Source organism: Tamandua tetradactyla, chromosome 7, assembly GCF_023851605.1.
Source record: "Tamandua tetradactyla isolate mTamTet1 chromosome 7, mTamTet1.pri, whole genome shotgun sequence".
Lineage (NCBI taxonomy): Eukaryota > Metazoa > Chordata > Mammalia > Pilosa > Myrmecophagidae > Tamandua > Tamandua tetradactyla.
This window is the reverse complement of record NC_135333.1, coordinates 19,028,732-19,041,913: the sequence shown is the minus strand read 5'-3', so window position 1 is coordinate 19,041,913 and position 13,182 is coordinate 19,028,732. Positions and strand designations below refer to the sequence as shown.

At 41.1% G+C, this 13,182-nt stretch overlaps 1 pseudogene; it reads left to right on the top strand.

Annotated features, from left to right (window-relative positions):
* Positions 1-11,680: 11,680 nt before the first annotated feature.
* Positions 11,681-12,241, top strand: LOC143689511 (ganglioside GM2 activator pseudogene; annotated as a pseudogene).
* The last annotated feature ends 941 nt before the right edge of the window (positions 12,242-13,182 follow it).

Below are 13,182 nucleotides of genomic sequence, written 5' to 3'. Positions count from 1 at the left end.
GCCATCCAAAGACCAGCCCTAATATAGACACAAGGCACTAATGTTCCTGTGACATCTCATCCTGCCATTAAAATTAAAAATAAGAACGTGTCTACGTATCTAACTTAGAAATACTTGCAAATACAAATAAAAGATGTATAAGTACGTTCCTTGGAGTATTGTTTAGAACAGCAAAAGTGAAAGAAGTTAGATTCCACTTATTCGGGGGTGGGGGTAGGTCGTCACTGCATGGGGCACGAACAGGGCTCCCGGGTGCTGGTTATGTTGTAACTTCATTTTGGGGCTGGTTACACAGATGTGTTCACTTTGTGGAACTACATCGAGTCCTGATGAATTGTGCACATTTCTGTGTGTATGTTATACTTCAACAGAATGTTTTTTAAAAGATCAAGAGACATCTCTAAGCAATTAAGGACTCAATCTATGCCCTTGCTACTCAAGTGAAGTGCAATCCATTGGACTAGCAGCACTGACCTCCTGGGAGCGTGCTGGAAATATGGGCTCTCAGGCCCCACTCCAAGTCTCCTGAATCAGAGTCTGCATTTTTGGGGGGGGTGGGGGGCGGGGGTGCATGGTCGGGAATGGAACCTGGGTCTCCCACATGGAAGGTGAGCATTCTACCATGGAACCACCCATGCACCCCAAGGTCTGCATTTTAATAAGATCCCAGGGTGATTTGAGTGCACATTGAGGCACTAAAATCTAAAACATAACCTTGTGAAGAGAAAAGTACAATATGAAAATGTGAGGGTGGAATGACACGCAAGGTGTCATGGAGGCCAGCACAGGCCTCCCTCACCCAGATGGGCTCAGCTAACCCATGAAGTCTGCCCTCAACCCCGGCGATTCTGTGAGCACCTAATTGCCAGAGATACTGGGAACCTCAGGTTTTCTACATCTCTCATTTATGGTTTAGCATTTTAGTCAAGAGCAGAAATTGGTCGGAATCAATACAAAAGAAACCTGAATTCCAGGCCAGAAAATGCTATTGTGATTCTGCAGTTATTTAAAAAGATAAATGGTCTCTACAGCTAGGGACAAAGAAAAGTAGGACAAGTGCTAGGAGAATCTGATAGAGATATGCGTCACAAATAATTAGTGGCTAATTTTAGCTGATCAGCTTACCCATTTTTTCATTGTTCAGTAAAACTCTGTTCCAAAGTTGTAAAACTTGATGCTGCAGAAGAGCCCCCTGTGCCAGTTGGAATCTGTCATGGACCCCAGAAAAGCCACGTTCTTTAATCTTCATTCAGTATTGTTGGGTGGGATCTTTTTTATTGTTTCGATGGAGATGTGACCCACCCAATGTGGGTGGTAACTTTTGATGAGATGGTTTCCACGGAGATATGTCTCCACCCATTCCAGGTGGGGTTGCTTACTAGAGTCCTTTAAGAGGGAACCATTCAGAAAAAGCTTTAGAACCAACAGAGCCGAGAGAGCCCACGCAGCCAGAGACCTTTGGAGATGCAGAAGAACAGCCCCCCGGGGAAGTCGTATGAAACAAGAAGCCAGGAGAGAAAGCTAGCAGATGTTACCATGTGCCTTCCCAGCTGACAGATGTTTTGGACCCATTGGTTTTTCTTGAATCAAGGTATCTTTCCTTGGATGCCTTAGTTTGGACATTTTCACTGTCTTAGAACTGTAAACTTGCAACTTAATAAATTCCCCTTTTTAAAAGTCATTCTGAGGTGGGCCATGGTGACTCAGCAGGCAGAGTTCTCGCCTGCCATGCCAGAGACCTGGATTCGATTCCCCGTGCCGGCCCATGCAAAAAAAAAAAAAAGCCGTTATGTTTCTGGTATATTGCATTCTGGTAGCTTTTACAAATTAAAATACCCCCCAAAATAATATTTTTAAGTGATACAATAATATTCTTAAATGATCCAATGATGTGATCTCACGTAATAGACACTGAAAGCTGGGCCTTGGCAGCATCTCAAATGTAAAGAGTTGTTACTTTACTCTTTTTTTTTGTTTGTCATTTCTATCATTACAATTAATTGTATTTCTCTGAAATATTTGCTCTTTTTAAAATGGGACAATGAAAAAAGAAATCTAAGCAATAATAATGCTAAACACCAGGAAGAGATTATTTCTTGTCTCTGTGTAGCATACTCTTTAATTCATCCTTGAATCCCATTACATTATTTTAATTATAATACATTGCTAACTCATTTAGTTTGTAGTCCACTCTGATGTAGAAGCATTTTCTCTTGCATTTATAGTTCTTCACTCTAATGCTATCTCGAGTCTATACTTTTGATTCCTAAAGATTTTAACATGCATTTGTCATTTAACAGGTAAAATTCTTTAGTTTTCAAAATCATTTTGTGTTCTATTCCTAATGTTCAAACTGATAACATCCCCCTGCCCAAATGTTTGTCCTCTCCAAATTCAGTGACCACTTTCAATATCTTCATCTAAATTACTGATAAAGAAGTAGCCACTGAGGATCTACTTGGGTTGATGAGGAGCCACTGATAATTACTGTTTAGAAATTTTCATGGACTAATAGTACTGCCAGTATCTCAGTTTCTGGCTTAGACTATCATGTGACAGAGTCAGCTCCCTTATTGACATTCGCAAAGGCTGCTCCCTCCCTCCAACACTCCGCCACTCACCATCCACCACCAAACATCCTGCCCCTTGAGCACAAAAGGAAATAACGTCGGTCTGGTACAATTCTCTTTTGACCAAGCCATGCCTTGGTATTAAAAATGCAAGGAAATATGACCGTTTTCTCTGAGTCATAATCAAGGCGCTCTGCAGCAAACAGCGTGGCTTCTGAGCAGCATTCAATAAATGCAACAGAGAGCAAACTGGGTTGCCCAATGCCCAGAAATATGCACAGGATCAGATATTTATTAGTAAAAGTGGCAGGAATGATTCAAGACTTGAGGTCATCAGGGTCTGAGAAGAGCCGATGGGGAGGGCAGACAGCCACCGTGGATAAAGTCTGACCTCCTCCAATACCACTCAGCAGTCTGCTGGCTCATACCGGGCTGCCACAGCAGCCGAGGGAAGCTCCCAATTTTTTATCTAAGACAGAAACGCGGACAATTGTCTAGCAAAAGCAACTACATCCTCTGTAGCAGGAAAGCGTACATTGGGCTAGGTTAAATTATAACTTAACCACACACGGGCAGGCCCCAGGAGAGCCTCAATAATTCCTCTACTACCCTTTAACTTGTCTTGATAATTTACTTTCTGGATAAAATCCCTGCCATTTCCATGGGACTCCCAAGGGAATTATTTTCACACTCTGGAACCGCATTTCCTTTGGAGAAGTGAGCCTCATTCTTCCTCCTCTGTGTTGACTTGACCATGACATAGAGGACTGGTTTGTTCAGCGTCAAATATCTGTTCTCTGCTAATTGAGCTCCTTTTCAGTGTCAGAATCATTGTTTCGGTTGTAAGCAGCTAGATGTCAGAGGTTCTGTGTGTGTATGTATCCTTTTCTTACAAGTATTCCTCGTTATGTGGCAAAAGGAAAAAGTATGCCAAATTTCAGCATTTGAAAAATAAATAAAGCCGGGAATTAAATCCCTAATAGATGCCTGAAGACTCTTGACCTCAGTATTTGAAGATTTCCTTTTCATTAAATTCGGTAGATTGAGATTTCTGTGTGGCAGGTGTGGGGAGCACCTGACCTCTCCTGACTGAGAGAGCTGCCCTGGTGCGGCAGCAGCCTGTCCCAGGTGTGACAGCCCCAACCTCCTGCTTCAGTTGTGCTCCCCTCCCCCCACCCCCAGAACCATTGCAGGTGCTTCTAGGCCAGCTCCAGAGACTCCAACCCCTAACTCCTTACTTCTTTTTCAATGTCTGACAAATGCCTGGGAATCAAGGGCCCTAATCCAAAAAGTTACCTAACTCTCAAAATGCCCTTCCCTGCCCCAGATTCTCCACATTATTTCCCAGGCCTCATTCCCACTCCCGCAGAATGCCCCACGCTCATCTTACTCTCCCTGACACATTCAATCTGACCCTATGTCCTAATCTACCGTCTCTTCACCTTACCTTCTCCAGAACTCATCTCCCCAAAATGGGATGTGTGACACAGAAAGTACTTTGCAATCAGCTTAGTCAGTATACGTCCATTTCTCAAATTGAGCACCTTGTGTAATATGGGATCGAAATAATGTCTAACCACCACAGCTGATGGTAATTGGTTGTCCGTATAGAGAGGGATTTTTAGCAACACAGCAAAGCCACTCAATTCCACTGGCTTTTATCCTTGGATGAACTCATTCATTCATTTGTATGTGATACATATATCCATGTATTTAGTCACTCATTTAAAAAGCATTTGTTAAACATCTGCCATGTGCCAAGCGAGGAAGAGAGAAACAGTACAATAATGCTGTCCTGGAGAAGCTCACACTCTAGCAGTAAGATAAATAAATATAATTATCATTATAAAACAATGAGGGAAAAAGCAGAAATAGCAAACTGCAAAGGGTATTTGGGGAACTCTGAGAAGCAATGTCTTATCCAGCTTGGAGGAGTGAAGGAAGAGTTTTGGGCAAAGGCTAGGTTAGGAGCCAACTTATTACTTGGTATGAGGCAAATCTAGAATTAGAGCAGCAAGTGAAACCAAATTACGTCTAAGAAAATCAAGTTATAGGCCCATAAAAGTTCAGCAAGCATGTGGAAAAGATTTGTAGTATGTCCTTGGCCAAAGGCATACAATCTCCAGTAGGCAGCTTCTTGCTGTAAGCGCAATTAGATGGTATAAAGATGTTGGTTTATGATGGTTATGCCCTGAGGAAATATTTTAAGGATTCTGGGTCCACTTTCTCTGTCCCTACTAATACTAAACAATTTTCATTACAGATCTTTGGAGGGCCAATAAGTAGAAGAATCAGCTGTTTTTAACAGATGACCTCTACAGTAGAAAAGTTGAACGCAGACTCAGGAGGGTTTGCACTTGATTCTGCTGACAATTGTATCCAGCAGCTTTCATATTAATAAATGCCCTAAAAAGGAACATCAGCTACTCATATGTATACAAGCTGCATTGCTGATCTACTTAGGCCTGCTTCTTCCTACAAATAGAAACAGGAGGAAAAATCAGCTTCCAGTCAAAATGAGATCAACTCCTCTGACCCACAAAAAAATCCAATTAATTTACAATAAGACAATTAAGGCAATTCCCCTGGAATAAGCTAGCTGGGACTCTTAACTAATACTGGGTGATGCTTGGAGGCCAAGTTGATTTTAGACAGTGATCTAAACATTTACATGTTTATGTGAAATTTGGTTCTCTTAAATTCACAAAACAGAGGACCCATTATTTTCTTGGCCAAGAGGTCATCTCACATTTCCTAATTTTTGTCATTCTGAAGACCCCTACAAGTCAAGAAGGTGTCTTATTTTTTGAATCCCCCAGTGTGTAACTTTTAGAAAATAGAAGAAATTTTAATAAATGTTTATTGATGAATTTTAAAGGCCCAAATTTGGAGAAAGGTGAAAGGGTGGGGAGGAAATAATCCAATCTCTGTTTGCTTAGGGTCGTGAATCCTGTACTTGCTGACCTGGTTCCAACCACTTCAACCCAGAACATAAGAACAGTGCTAATCCCTGTTCAGAATGTCAATATTTAAAATTGCATTTATTTGCTGGATAGGATGTCTGTTTATATTTTTCTGATGCTGTGTACCACTGTCTGCCCTTCAACATGTTTGTCCACCCTGATGGAAAGCTTAGACAAAGTGGAAATAAATGATGCCTATTTTGTCAGCTTCAGGGCACTCTAGTGGGTCCTTAAAGATGCTGTTTTGAAAGGATCCTTTGGGATACCCTAATGAGTGACACCATTATAAATGAGCTGAAATACAAAAAGAACAGCTTCTCTCTTTGAAAAAAAAGAATGTTGAATGACATCACTGTTTGGTTTTTGTTTGTTTTTTTCAAAGCACAACACCGTCATTGAGAAAACGCTCCTCATTACTTTGAAAGTCTCTGCCTCCATGCCCCAGTGCCCATTTCCCCAAAAGGGCATATCTGGGATCAGCAGATAAAGGGGAAATAGAAGTGAAGGAGCCACTGTTTTGCCACTTCCTCTTTGGGTCATGACACTGTCATGGGCTGAGGTGCCCTATGAACATTTTCAGAATATAAATGGCTAGATTACATATATTTCCCTACTGCCTCCAACAAACTTTTCACCAGTGACACTCAGGCTACAGCTTCTGGGGATTCTTTAAGTCAGTGAGGTTTCTGCCCTGCTGTGACCCAGCAATATAGAAGAATGGAATCAGAGAGCTGAGAGGGGCTTCAGAGAACACTTGTTAAACATACAACTTTCCAGGATCAGAGACTCTGTCCAGTGGGTCTGGAGTAATGCTGGAATTTATATGTTTAATAATAAATCCAAGAGATGCTCATTATCAGGTAAGTTCCAGAATCACTGGTTCTTATGCAACCATTTAATTTTATAGATGGTGAGACTGAAGCTGAAAGATGCAATGATGTGGCCAAGGTTACACAGTAAGTCTACATTTGCTAGGAGCCACTTTTTTCACTTCATCCCCAAAAGATGCAATGTCAATACCTTAATTAACCTCCTGGAAATGGAATTTTTCTTATAACCAAATTGTTCTTCAGGAATCACATGAAGCAGTGTTGGCACGTGTCATCTTAGTGGTTTATTCCCACACAAGTGCCTGAGTACAACAAAACCATGAATAGCATCTGTTTCCAGGCTGTGCATAATTAAAGGTAACAAAAGCCAGTCCCTCAAGTGCAGGGGGATTTGCACGAAGAAAAAAGGAGGAAAGAAACAAACTAGGTCAGTGTTCAGCAAAAACTAAATACTTTACCATCTATATTATTGTATTTGTTTGCCAGGCTGCCGTGAAAAGTACCGCACAATGGGTTGGCTTAAACAATGGCAATTTATTGGCTCATGTTTTGAGACGAGGAGAAGTCCAAAACTGAGGCATCATTATGGCAATGCTTTCTCCCAAAAATCTGTAGCCTTCTGGTGTTGGCTGCCGGCAGTCCTTGGGGTTCTTTGGCTTTTTGTCACATGGTGATGTCTTCCCCTTTCTCTTCCAGATTCCTGCAGACTTCTGGCTTCCGGCTCCTCCCTTTGGCTCTTCTGTCTATGTCTGAATTTCTTCTGCTTATAAAAGATGCCAGTAACCTTGATTAAGACCCACCCTCATTTAGTTGGGCCACACTGTGACTAAAATAACATCTTCAAGAGGTCCTCCTTACACGTGGTTCACATCCACAGGAATGTGGATTCAGGTTAAGAACATGTTTAAATTGGAGTACATAATTCAATCTACCATAATTATAATTATTATTCTTTGGTGAGGGTAGAATCTGTAGATCTTCAAAGACAATTTCATCCTACAACATTCTCAAATACGTTCTTTAAAGTTTTTTTTTTTTAAGTGACTACTTGTTTATTATTGGGGATCTTCATGATAAAAACAAAAACGTCAAAATATGATTTTAAAAATACCAATACTAGGTAAGGAAAAGAGACAGCAAACTTGCCTCTGATTCCCCCACTCTCCTTTTGTTACCCTTCATACCCCACAGTGGCAACTGTTCAGACCATCATAGCCAGTGCCATCTTGGTCCCTGTCTCTCCATCTTGACCAAGTTCAGTGTCCATCTTTGACGGGTGTTTTCAGCATCCTTTCCCCTTACTCTCTTCATTCTTTCTCAGAGATGTCTCCAAACCCCACTTCAGGTTTTCCCATCACTCCTTCCTCCTGGCCTCTATCTCTTTCACCAGCTCTTCTCATCTGCCTGCATTTTTTTTTGGCATGGGCAGGCATGGGGAATCGAACCCGGGTCTCCAACATCTGCCTGCGATTTAAATGCTGGGCTTGCTAGGACGGGTCGCTTGCCTGTCCTTTCTTGCTTTGACTCCACATATTTCCCTTGGATGGTTCATTCACTTCAACGTTCCAGTTTCCATTGCAGGCTGACAACTCCCGAATCTTTGAATCAAAACCAGATCTCTTTCCTGAGCTGCAGTGACATATTTCCAACTATCTGGACTCTCCAGTGGGATGTGCTACAGGCATCTGAAACATAACATCTTCAAAACTGAGTATGTTATCCTCCTGGAGTTCAGGAGAGAAGTCAGAGGTAGAAGTATAATTTGGGAGACGTCAGCATTTTGATAGTATTTTGATATCATAACAATACATATAGGTGCCAACTAAGTGCATTTTCTTCATTAGTCCTGGCCAATGATAGTAATTCCTAGAATTATTTCCTCTAAGTTACCCAGGACTAAATCTGGGTATAGGTAGAGGCAATACCTGTAAACAGAAATTTCAAATTTAGCCTCCCTATTTTGTGAGCCTTAAGTTTCAGCTTAAAACAGGGCTAAGGCCTTGAAATTTTACACCAAAACAATCTACAAAGGAGTGCCAGATTTGATTGGTCCTTTATAAGTGATTTATTATACACATGCTTGTGTGCATATGATTCATAAGCATTTTCAGCAAATTGAAAACATATTTTAAACGTTTGGAAATTAGTAGAAACAAAAACGAGAAAAAGTGATAGAGAAATAACATACTAGATTTGTGGCTTCATGGAATTAAAAAAAATGTTTAAACAAATTCATCCTATGTAAATAAAAAGCTAAAGGGAAAAGTCAGCTCTAATTTACTTTATATTTGCACTTCTGCAGTCAGAAGCATTTTAATTTTTATTTTGTCTTGGAGTTGGTTCCATCATATAACATATGTCAAAAGAGCTGGGAAAAGGTGATTATTGCCAGCTGAATTTCTTGTGCCACAAGGACAACTCCCTTCTTCCTTGTTTTCTTTTCATATTGTGGGCACTGGGAGCTAGTGGTTGGAGGATGAGGCAGGCGGCAGCCTGGCTCGGCAGGAGACAGCATTCCAGAGCTGGGACTTCTAACTTTGAATCTATCGTTAATTTATTAAGTGCTCCTGTCGGAGACCCTTAAAGACTCACTGTGGTCTCAAACCGGGCGTGATCAGCAGAAATTTTACCAGAGGCTAAGTTCCCAGAGGAGCCCCCTTTTTTTTCCCGAATTGAGCAGTTTTAGGTTTACAGAAAAAGCGTGAAGAAAGTAAAAATTCCCATATACCTCCCTTCATACACATACACGGGATTTTCCCTATTCACATTTTTCATTAGTGTGATACTCTTGTTAAAATTGAAAAAACGATATTATCACGCTGTTGACTTTAGCACACTGTTTACATTAGGGTTCACTCTCTGCGTTGTACAGTTCTATGGTTTTTCGGTGTGTGTGATAACTTATATATATCTAATATTTCCCTTTTTATCCCTTTTCAAACATATAACACAGTGATGTTAATTATATTCACCAAGTGGTGCCTCTATCACCAAAGTCCATTGCCAAACTTTTCCATTGCCCCAAACAGAAACTTCATACTAATTAAACATTAATTCCCCATTCTCCACCCCCACCCAGCGCTTGGTAATCTGTATTCTGGTTTCTTAATTTATGAATTTGCATATTTGATATATGTGAGATTACACAGTATTTTTCTTGTTGTGTCTGTCTTATGTTACTCAACATGATGTCTTCAATATTGTATTGTAGCGTGCATCAGAACTTCATCTTTTGATGGTCAAGTAATATTCAATTGTATGTATATACCACATTTTGTTTATTCACTCTTCTGTTGATGGAAACTTGGGTTGCTACTACCTATTGGCAACTGTGAATAATGCCACTATGAATATTGGTGTGCAAATATATATTTGAGTCCCTGCTTTCAATTCTTTTGGGTTTTTACCTAGAAGTGGGATGGCCAGGTCACATGGTAATTTTATACTTCCTGTTTTTCCACAGTGGTTGCATCATTTTACATCCTCACCAACAACGTATAAGTGTTCCTATTTCTCCACATCATCTCCAACACTTTTATTTTCTATTTTGTTAGTAGTAGCTCTTCTACTGGTGTGAGATGATATCTTATTGTGATTTTATTTGCATTTCCCTGATGACTAATGATATTGAGAATCTTTTCATGTATTTACTGGCCTTTGGTGTACCTTCTTTAGAGAAATGTCTCTTCAAATCCTTTGCCCATTTTTTAAATTGGTTGTTGTCTTTTTGTTGTTGAGTCGTATGAGTTCTTTATATAGCTGGGATATTAAACCCTTATCATATATATGATTTCCAAATATTTTCTCCTGTTCTGTAGGTTATCTTTTTGATAAAGTTCTTTGATGCCTACTCAGTAGGGGAGGTTTTTAAACAAACATACAGCCAAATTCTTATCCTGTTTCCACCAAATGTGCAGTTTTGCGCCTCTAGCAACCTCTCAATTTCCCAAGAAGTTCTCTATAATGAGTCTCATAAATGTGGTTTAAAAGTTCCTTTGACAGAAGACCCTCTTGGGAAGGAATACATTCAAAATGGCTAAAATATTTTTTGCCACTTAGGTACTCAAACGAGTTTTTGAGTTGTGTTTCTTAGATGATTGGAAAATAGTTTGCTCTTGCAAAAAAATTATAAGAATAAGTGAAATAATTTCTAATAGTCCCTTAATTTTTGGAGTGCTAAGTAGACCTTAATACATTGTCATTTTATCCCCTATTTCTCAATTACTGTCCTTCTTGCTCACACTAGATTCTTTTTTTCCATCTTCAATCAATCAATCAGTGTTTATAAAACATTTACAACATAACTGGCACCATAATATGCAAGGGTTGATACAGATGACAAAGAATGCATGGTTCTTGCATTCGAGAATTTTATAACCCATTTAAGAAAAGACTGAGATACAAAATGGTGGTAAACAATGTAACATACCATCTCAGCATGATATTTATATTCTACAAATGTAGTCAAGTAAGGGAGGTCAGTGAAGACTGGAGTGCTTGGGAAAGTCTTTAGAAGTCTTATCTTATTCCTGGGAAGGAAAATGAGGAAGGAAGACGGTCAAGTGTGGAATCTTGAAGCATGGAGTCATGCTATTGCTCACTAAGCATGCTATCTAGAATCATGTAACTAAGCCCAATGGGACAGATAAGAAGATTTATCAAAATGTCATGCCAAGAGTCTAGAACTGTGCTGTCCAATATGGTAGCCAGTAAACATATATGGCTGTTTAAATATAAATTAATTAAAGTTTTAAAAATTAAATTTTCAATTCTTCAGTCACATTGGCTACAATCAAGTGCTCCATAGCCATATGTGGCTAGTGTGCTGTATTGTAAAGTGCAGATACAAGGCATTTCCATAATTGCAGAAAGTTATCTTGGACAGTGCACGTCTAGAACCCAGAGCGATAGAGCAGAAAGCAGGAGCGTTGAGCTTGAAAGAATTTCCCAACCAATTGGCATTCTACAGTATCTGCTTTCTAAATAGTTTCTGTGACCATAAGGTGTCCAAAAGCTATTGGAGCTTAAGTAATTTAACGGATACACATGGAGCAGCTACTAATTCAAGGGTAAGTGATATAATAGGTACAACAATGAAGAAAGCTGGTCCCACTACGCAAGAGACCTTAACACCTAGAGGCAAAAGAAAATACGAACCCAATAACCATAATTCAAAATTAAAAGTGATAGATCTGAGGGTGGCTTGGCTCAGGTTTGCGTAAGTGATGCTGGCCGGCATTTAAAGGCGCTTCCATTGCAAAAGAACTGGTAGTTAACCCTGCGCCGCCGACCCTCAGCTCGCAATGAACCCCGCCCCATGCGGGCTCGGCTCGGGTTCGCCCTGGGCTGGCTTCTCGTCGGCCCTGCGGCCGCCTGCGCAGGTCCTGTGGAACCAGTTCAGTAGCTTTTCCTGGGATGGCTGTGATGAGGGAAGAGACCCTGCGGTACTCAAAAGCCTGACTCTGGAACCTGACCCTGTTGCCATTCCTGGGAATTTGACTGTGAGTACTGAAGTCAAGACCAGCGTACCCCTCACTCCTCCTCAGAAGGTGGAATTAACTGTGGAGAAGGAGGCGGCTGGTTTCTGGGTCACGATCTGGTGCCTGGACCAGATGGGCAGCTGTTCCTACCGCGGTTTCCGCAATGTGCTGTACATTGTCACTCCCCCGGGGCAGGCCTGCTCCTGCATACCTGTGGGCTCCTCTGCCACTGTCCCTTCAAAGATGGCACCTACTCACAGCCTAAGAGTGATTTCACCATACCTGACCTGGAGATGCCCAGCTGGCTCACCTCAGGGTACCGTATCCAGGGCATCCTGAGCAGCGATGGGAAGGGGCTGGGCTGCCTCAAGGTCTCAGTCTCTCTCCAGGGAAAATAATGTGGCACCAGCCACAGCAGAACGAAGGCTATGTGGAAGGCATCTGTTTTCCTGTCTTGCATTTGTCAAGGTCGGATTCCAACTCTTCCCCCTTCTCACCCCTTCACACCCCTTCTGGTGCTGATTCCACTCCCCTTGCTGATTTCCTAAACAGTCAAGTGAGGAGGGTTTGGACCCCCCAGTTCAGACCCTTCCCAAGCTCTGCTTTCTGTAGTACCTTTATGGCTCTAATTAAAAAAAAAAAATGCCAGTGATTTAATAGCAGAGTGAGAGTACTAACATTTTAAATTTTATTCTAACCCCCTTTACAGTGAAGAGACTGAAGTAGTTGACCATAAACGATCCCTCAGTTAGCTTCTTTGATTTATTTAGTTTTCTTTTCCAGGTTTTTCCAACTAACACTGGGGCGTGCTGTATTCTAGAGAGGCAGGGCACAGGTTGGTAGGGGATCCCTTAGAGGAGATATTGAAGAATGCTCTATGTGTTTAAGATAGAGTTTGCAAACTCAGGAGCCTATAAGGCCAAACAAGTGATATAAATGAATGACAAGGGCCATGAGAAATATGTCACCTTCCAGGTGTCTTCTGTTTTCTCTTTTCTTGATAGACACATAGCTACAATAAATATTTCTTATACTATATAACAAAATAATAGCACATAGCACGAGACAACCAATGCCAAGCCCTGAGGTAGGGTTAGAATCCAGGGTAGTAAGGACTGGAGTAGGTTGGAGAAGGCACGTCCAGTCTGTGGAGGAAGCGCCTCTCTAGCTCTAGCCGGTTCATGCCACGTGTAAATGCAGGCCCAGTAGTGCCAGATATGTTCACTTTTTTCCCCTAGACAAGCCAGAAATCCAGACTTTTCTATGACATCTGACCATTTTAAAATATCAGCAACTAATTTATTTTTTTAAACACTGCAGGCCAAAGGGGGCAAAACGC